The sequence below is a fragment of the Schistocerca americana genome, chromosome 11 (assembly GCF_021461395.2).
Source record: "Schistocerca americana isolate TAMUIC-IGC-003095 chromosome 11, iqSchAmer2.1, whole genome shotgun sequence".
NCBI lineage: Eukaryota > Metazoa > Arthropoda > Insecta > Orthoptera > Acrididae > Schistocerca > Schistocerca americana.
The window spans coordinates 203,047,925-203,056,079 of NC_060129.1; the positions used below are offsets into that span (position 1 = coordinate 203,047,925).

An 8,155-nucleotide genomic window follows, 5' to 3' on the forward strand; every position below is an offset into this window, starting at 1 on the left:
CTGCTGTTTGTGTACGAGAAATCGGTTGGAAACTTTCCTCATGTCAGCACGTTGCAGGTGTCGCCACCGGCGCCAACCTTGTGCGAATGCTCTGAAAAGCTAATCATTCGCATATCACAGCATCTTCTCCCTGTCGGTTAAATTTCACGTCTGTAGCACGTCATCTTCGTGGTGCAGCAATTTTAACGGCCATTAGTGTGACATAGGAATGAATTTAATTTTTCAAGGAACTCGTCAACAGAAGGAATGCCCGGATAGAAAACTCTTCAGCTTCGATTTGAAAGCGCGTGGATTACTGATAAAAGTTTTGAATTCGTCAGGTAGCTTACTCGAAATCGATGCAGCACTATACTACACACCTTTATGCTCAAGAATTAAATTATAGTGAAATCCAGACGATTAGCTGCTTACAGGCCTTGGCAAATATCAACGGGGATAGTAGACATCGAGTGCCCTGAACGGGACTCGAACCCGGGATCTCCTGCTTACATGGCAGACGCTCTATCCGAATGAGCCACCGAGGTCACAGAGGATAGTGCGTCTGCGGGGACTGACCTCTGGCACGCTCCCCATGAGACCGACAGTTCCAGCTTAGTGCCTACACACTATATTTGCAGTGTCCCTCCCCACTATACTGATGTACCGATGGCAGCGGCCCTGCTGCAGTGGATACACCGGTTCCCGTGAGATCACCGAAGTTAAGCGCTGTCGGGCGTGGCCAGTACCTGGATGGGTGACCATCCGGGCCGCCACGCGCTGTTGTAATTTTTCGGGGTGCACTCAGCCTTGCGATGCCAATTGAGGAGCTACTCGACCCAATAGTAGCGGCTCCGGTCAAGAATACCATCATAACGACTGGGAGAGCGGTGTGCTGACCTCACGCCCCTTCTATCCGCATCCTCCACTGAGGATGACACGGCGGTCGGATGGTCCCGGTAGGCCACTCGTCGCCTGAAGACAATCTACCGATTCCTGTAAGACTTTGGGCAATGTGACGGCATCCACAGTACAGCCATCCATAATTGCGAAAGTGTTGCTGGTGGAGGCGTTTGTGCACGAACTGACATCTCGACTACATGCCACAGATGTTCGATGCGGCTCATGTCGGGCGATCTGGGTCACCAAATCATTCGCTCGAACTGTCCAGAATGTTCTTCAAAGCAATCGTGAACAGTTGTGGCCAGCGACATGGCAGCAAATGCTCTCCAAGAAGCCGAACATAAGCATTTCCAGTCAGTGATCGGTTCAGCTGGAGGAGCGGGACCCAGTCCATTACATGTAAACAGTCCACACCATTACGGGGGGTGCCACCAGCTTGCACAGTGCCTTGTTGTGAACTTGGGCCCATGGGTTCGTGGGGTCTGCCCCACCATCGAACCCTACCGTCAGCTCTGCCCAACTGAAATCAGGAATCACCTGACCATACTACAGTTTTGCAATCATCTAGGGTCCAACCGATGAGGTTGGACTTCTCCTCCGGCCAGGAGAGGTGGTGCAGGCGATGTCGTGCTGTCGGCAAAGGCATTGGCATCATATGTGGATGACATCAGAAGTTCACTGAGGCTTTCTGCGGGTGATGCTGTAGTATATCAAAAGGTTGTAACAATTGAAAATTGTACTGAAATGCAGGAGGATCTGCAGCGAATTGACGCATGGTGCAGGGAATGGCAACTGAATCTCAATGTAGACAAGTGTTATGTCCTGCGAGTACATACAAAGATCCTTTATCATTTAGCTACAATAAAGCAGGTCAGCAACTGGAAGCAATTCCATAAATTATCTGGGAGTACGCATTAGGAGTGATTTAAAATGGAATGACCATATAAAATTAATCGTCGGTAAAGCAACATTGGAAGAATGCTAAGGAAATGCAGTCCGAAACAAAGGAAGTAGGTTACAGTACACTTGTTCGCCCACTGCTCGAATACTGCTCACCGGTGTGGGATCCGTACCAGATAGGGTTGATAGAAGAGAGAAAGAAGATCCAATGGAGAGCAGCGCGCCTCGTTACAGGATCATTTAGTAATCGCGAAAGCATTACAGAGATGATAGATAAACTCCAGTGGAAGACTCTGCAGGAGAGAAGCTCAGTAGCTCGGTACGGGCTTTTGTTGAAGTTTCGAGAACATACCTTCACCGAGAAGTCAATCAGTATATTGCTCCCTACTACGTATATCTCGCGAAGAGACCGTGAGGATAAAATCAGAGAGATTAGAGCCCACACAGAGGCATATCGACACTTTCCTTCCACGAACAATACGAGACTGGAATAGAAGGGAGAACCGATAGAGGTACTCAAGGTACCCTCCGCCACACACCGTCAGGTGGCTTGCGGAGTACGGATGTAGGTGTAGATATGTCCCACACCGACCTCCGTGCTTATTTGATGTACCGTAGCTTTCCTGTTAGCAGCGAAAACTGTATGTGAACTCCGCTGCTCTCGGTCGTTAAGTGAAGGCTATCGGCCACTGCATTGTTCACAGTTAGAGGTACTGCCTGAGATTTGGTGTTCTCGCAGCACTCTTGATGCTGTGGATCTCGCAGAACTGAATTTGTCGCGGCGCAGAGTCGAGCGCCGGCCCGCCAGTCGGGAACGAGACAGCAGAGAGGGATGTGGAGAAGACGTCAGCCAGTTGCAGGCTGAGCGACCCCTCTCCAAGACGACAATGCAACAGCAGCGGCCTCTATGCGAAGAGAACATAATTACTGCTCCAGACAGTCGGGGCCCAGTTCTACAGAAGCTTCGTGGCCAGCAACTTCAACAGAAGTGTCGAAAGCCACTACACTTCTCCTACATTCTATGTAGCTCAAACTTGGAATTTTATATGCTGAAGAGATTTCTTATTTGTCTGTCGCCCTTTGTCTGCGACACATCTGTATTTTTTCAAAGTTAAGTATTGTCAACTACTTTTCGTAATAACTCATTAATACGATTCGTTCGTACTGTTGTCTGGCGATCCGAATAAGCAGGTTTCCTAGACACCCCATTTTTAACGACTAGGCAGGGGTCAACAGAATTGCCTAACGATTTCCTAAATGCAATGTGGCATTCGTCTAGCTCCAACTATCACCATGAAAAAATAGGGGAAATGAAAGCTTGTACGGAAAGATACAGGTGTTAGTTCTTTCTGCGCACCATACGAGATTGGAATAATAGATAATTGTGTAGGTGGTTCGATCAACCCTCTGCCACGCACTTAAATGTTATTTGCAGAGTATCCATGTAGATGTAGATGTGGATGAAGATCATTCTGCGTTCCAAGTCTGTTTAATTCCCATCACGTGGCCATAAAAACGTTGGAAACTTTTTCGCACGAATCGCCCGAGGACAAATGACAGTTCCGCCGCCATTGCACCGTCATTTTGTGTCTTACGTTCTCGATACTATCGCCATCTTCATTTAGCACATCCTCAACTTTCTTTTCCATTCTTCTGTAAATTATTCTTGTCAGCAACTTGGATGCAGAAGCTGTTAAGCTGATTGTGCGATAATTCTTGCGCTTGTCAGTTGTCGCAGTCTTCGAAACTGTGTGGATGATATTTTTCCGTAAATCAGATGGTATGTTGCCACACTCGTGCATTCTACTCACCAACGTGAATAATGGTTTTGCTGCCAGCTCTCCCAGTCGTTATAGAAATTCATTACCACGCCTGAAAGTCGCCTACCCTACAGTCTTAGCAACAATATTAAAGGTAGATAATAATATGGACCACAATAACAAAATCGAAACTTCCTGGCAGATTAAAACTGTGTGCCCGACCGAGACTCGAACTCGGGAGAGCTTCTGTAAAGTTTGGCAGGTAGGAGACGAGATACTGGCAGAAGTAAAGCTGTGAGGACGGGGCGTGAGTCGTGCTTCGGTAGCTCAGATGGTGGAGCACTTGCCCGCGAAAGGCAAAGGTCCCGAGTTCGAGTCTCGGTCGGGCACACAGTTTTAATCTGCCAAGAAGTTTCATATCAGCGCACACTCCGCTGAAGAGTGAAAAGCTCATTCTGGAAACATCCCCCAGGCTGTGGCTAAGCCATGTCTCCGCAGTATCCTTTCTTTCAGGAGTGCTAGTTCTGCTAGGTTCGCAGGAGAGCTTCTGTAAAGTTTGGAAGGTAGGAGACGAGATACTGGCAGAAGTAAAGCTGTGAGGACGGGGCGTGAGTCGTGCTTCGGTACCTCAGATGGTGGAGCACTTGCCCGCGAAAGGCAAAGGTCCCGAGTTCGAGTCTCGGTCGGGCACACAGTTTTAATCTGCCAGGAAGTGTCATATCAGCGCACACTCCGCTGCAGAGTGAAAATCTCATTCTGAATAGCAAAATTGTCCAGTAAACATGGGTTGTAGCTGCGAGCACTTGTTCAATACTGGACACGTGTTCCAAGGAGGCGAAGATGAACAAATGCTCATACGTCTTGAGGTATGCATTTTAGGGTCCGTGTTCGCAGAACATCCTTTTTGGAAGTTACCATTCCTACAATCTTAGCAACAACAGTGGCGGTACATCTATACCACTGTCGGAGGTTTCCGCTAACAACTCTCGACTCTTTCATTTTCAGACCAAGGTCTCTTACTCAAACTGACACATTCATCCTTCTCCATCATTCTAGGAAGTTTGTAACGTCGTCACAGAATCGACCTGTACACATACGTAGATTTAAGAGGCCCCTTCGCCTTGTAACTCTGACGCCGTGTAGCGTCGCAGACGTTTCCGGCCACGGTTCCAAGTGTAAAACTTGACCTACTAAGTCGCCGTCACATCCTCAACATGCGTGTAACATGATTTGTGGAACACCCTGTGTACGGAGATTAGGCCAGTCTCGAAACTTTTTGGTAGGCAGCAGCGTCCCATGCAGTATCCGAGCTTATTCAAACAGTCACGTGACATTTCACTCGCACGGCCGGAGTGAAAGCGATGCGGAAGAAACTACGAACTAGCCAGAACGGTAAGCTATGGCTCACCACAAATTTCTCAGTTTCGTGAAACAGTGGAGGAAACAGCATTAAATACTACCACTGCACGAACTCCTGTTCTGTCTGAACAAATTTAAAATACAGAGTTTTCATATATATATAATTTCGTATTTGTTTACTTAAAAACATATATTAATTTATGCCGATTTATATATACATAGGCCGATTTTTTAAGTTGTTGTTGTTGTCTTCAGTCCAGAGACTGGTTTGATGCAGCTCTCCATGCTACTCTGTCCTGTGCAAGCTTTTTCATCTCCCAGTAACTACTGTAACCTACATCCTTCTGAATCTGCTTGGTGTATCCATCTCTAGGTCTCCCTCTACCATTTTTACCCTCCACGCTGCCCTCCAATGCTAAATTGGTGATCCCTTGATGCCTCACAACATGTCCTACCAACCGATCCCTTCTTCTAGTCAAGTTGCGCCACAAACTTCTCTTCTCCCCAATTCTCTTCAGTACCTCCTCATTATTTACCTGATCTACCCATCTAATCTTCAGCATTCTTCTGTAGCACCACATTTCGAAAGCTTATATTCTCTTCTTGTCCAAACTATTTACCGCCCATGTTTCACTTCCATACATGGCTACACTCCATACAAACACTTTCAGAAATGACTTCCTGACACTTAAATCTATACTCGATGTTAACAAATTTCTCTTCTTCCAGAAACGCTTTCCTTGCCATTGCCAGTCTACATTTTATATCCTCTCTACTTCGGCCATCATCACTTATTTTGCTCCCCAAATAGCAAAACTCCTTTACTACTTTAAGTGTCTCATTTCGTAATCTAATTCCCTCAGCATCGCCCGAATTAATTCGACTACATTCCATGATCCTCGTTTTGCTTTTGTTGATGTTCATCTTGTACCCTGCTTTCAAGAGACTGTCCATTCCGTTCAACTGCTCTTCCAAGTCCTTTGCTGTCTCTGACAGAATTACAATGTCATCGGCGAACCTCAAAGTTTTTATTTCTTCTCCACGGATTTTAATACCTACTCCGAATTTTTCTTTTGTTTCCTTTACTGCTTGCTCAATACACAGATTGAATAACATCGGGGATTGGCTAAAACACTGTCTCACTCCCTTCCCAACCACTGCTTCCCTTTCACGTCCGTCGACTCTTATAACTGCCATCTGGTTTCTGTACAAATTGTAAATAGCCTTTTGCTTCCACTATTGGACCCCTTCCATCTTCAGAATTTGAAAGAGACTATGCCAGTCAACATTGTCAAAAGCGTTCTCTAAGTCTACAAATGCGGTTTACCTTTCCTTAATCTACTTTCTGAGATAAGTCGGAGGGTCAGTATAGCCACACGTGTTCCTATATTTCTTCGGAATCCAAACTGATCTTCCCCGAGGTCGGCTTCTACCAGTTTCTCCACTCGTCTGTAAGGGATTCCTCTTAGTATTTCGCAGCCGTGACTTATTAAACTGATAGTTCGGTAATTTTCACGCCAGTGAAAACCTGCTTTTTAAGTAAAGGTAACAAATACGAAATTGTTGTCCTCCAATAAATATTGCTTGACTGATCCCAGTATAATATATTATTTGATTATCAGATTATTTCATTATCAGATTATTTGATTGTCAGAGGCGGTAATGATTTGCCAAATGGGTTGGAAATCAGCAATCCACTCTCAGGACACATATCTGAATAACAGGTAAAAACTTTAAGAAATTTTAATCAGTTGGAAATCGACACCGCAACATTCAGATGGAACGATCGAGACAAATAATCAACAATTAAATACCGAACAAACGAAACACATCGCAATAAAGCGACTAATATTTATCGCGAGCATAAATTACAGCGGAATGCACCCATCTTGCAAGCAGCAGCACCAGACCACACTAGATTGCGAGACAGCCGGAAGCTCGAGAACTACGCAGAATAATATTGGAATCCTTCGTTTATTCATTAGTTGCCGTTGCTACGCGTGAACTACACCCTTTAAGATACTTCAGTCCGTATTTCGCAGTTATCTGTTAAAATTTATAGTGCATTAGCATATAGTAATTCCGTGGAAACGTTTTGATCGCTGGAAACTTCATTAATGACGCGTTTCGAGCAACCATCATCAGACGTCTGTGGTAAAAATTACACAGCAGAGAAATTACGTAGTAACTGCCAGAGGCCTTGCCGCGGTGGAAAAACCGGTTCCCGTCAGATCACCCAAGTTAAGCGCTGTCGGGCTGGGCTAGTACTCGGATGGGTGACCATCCGGTCTGCCGAGCGTTGTTGGCGAGCGGGGTGCACTCAGCCCTTGTGAGGCAAACTGAGGAGCTACTTGATTGAGAAAGTAGTGAAGGAGAACATACGAGGTGTGTTGAAAAAGTAAGATGACTATATTTTTACGAAAAAAATATATTTATTCATCAAATATTCCTGTTGTCCCGGTCAAAGTTACCCCCCTCAGATACAATGCACCTGTGCCAACGCTTCTTGCAATCCTCAAAGCACTTCTCATAAGCTCTTTTTGGTACAGCCTTGAGTAATACTGTTTTTGTTTCCTCAGTCACTGAAAATCTTCTCCCTTTCCTAGGCCTCTTCAGTTCTGGGAACAGGAAAAGTCGCAGGGGGCCAAATCCGGTGAATATGGTGGCTGAGGCGCAATTGCCGTGTTGTTTTTGGCCAAAACATCTCTCACACGCAACGACGAATGAGCAGGTGCATTGTCGTGTTGGAAAAGCCATGAATTGTTTTCCCACAATTCGGGGCGTTTTTTTGTGTACTGCTTCTCGCAAACGGCGCCTAACGTCAACATAGTACTCCTTATTGACCGTACGATCTCTAAGCAAAAATCCATGATGCACTACGCCACGGTAATTGAAAAAAAAGAAAACAATAGGCGAAACTTTGGCATTTGATCGAACTTGGTGTGCCTTTTTTCGGTCTCGGCTGTCCGGGATGCTTTCGTTGCGACGACAGGGCATCGGTTTCGACTTATAACCGTAAACTCATGTTTCGTCACCAGTTGTGACACTTTTGATGGAATCAGAATCATCATTCACGTCATTCGAGAGCTGCTGAGCGATGATCGTGCGACGGTTCTTCTGATCAGAGTTGAGAAGTTTTGGAACAAACTTCGCTGTGACACGTCTCGTGGCGAAAACATCCGGAAAAATTGCATGACACGAGCCGACACCGATGCGCCAACGTCCTCAGCAACTTCTCTAACGGTAATTCGACGATT

The 8,155-nt window shown here is 45.8% G+C and overlaps 1 pseudogene; it reads left to right on the plus strand.

Annotated features, from left to right (window-relative positions):
* Window positions 1-647: 647 nt before the first annotated feature.
* LOC124554300 lies at window positions 648-765 on the plus strand (annotated as a pseudogene).
* Window positions 766-8,155: the final 7,390 nt, after the last annotated feature.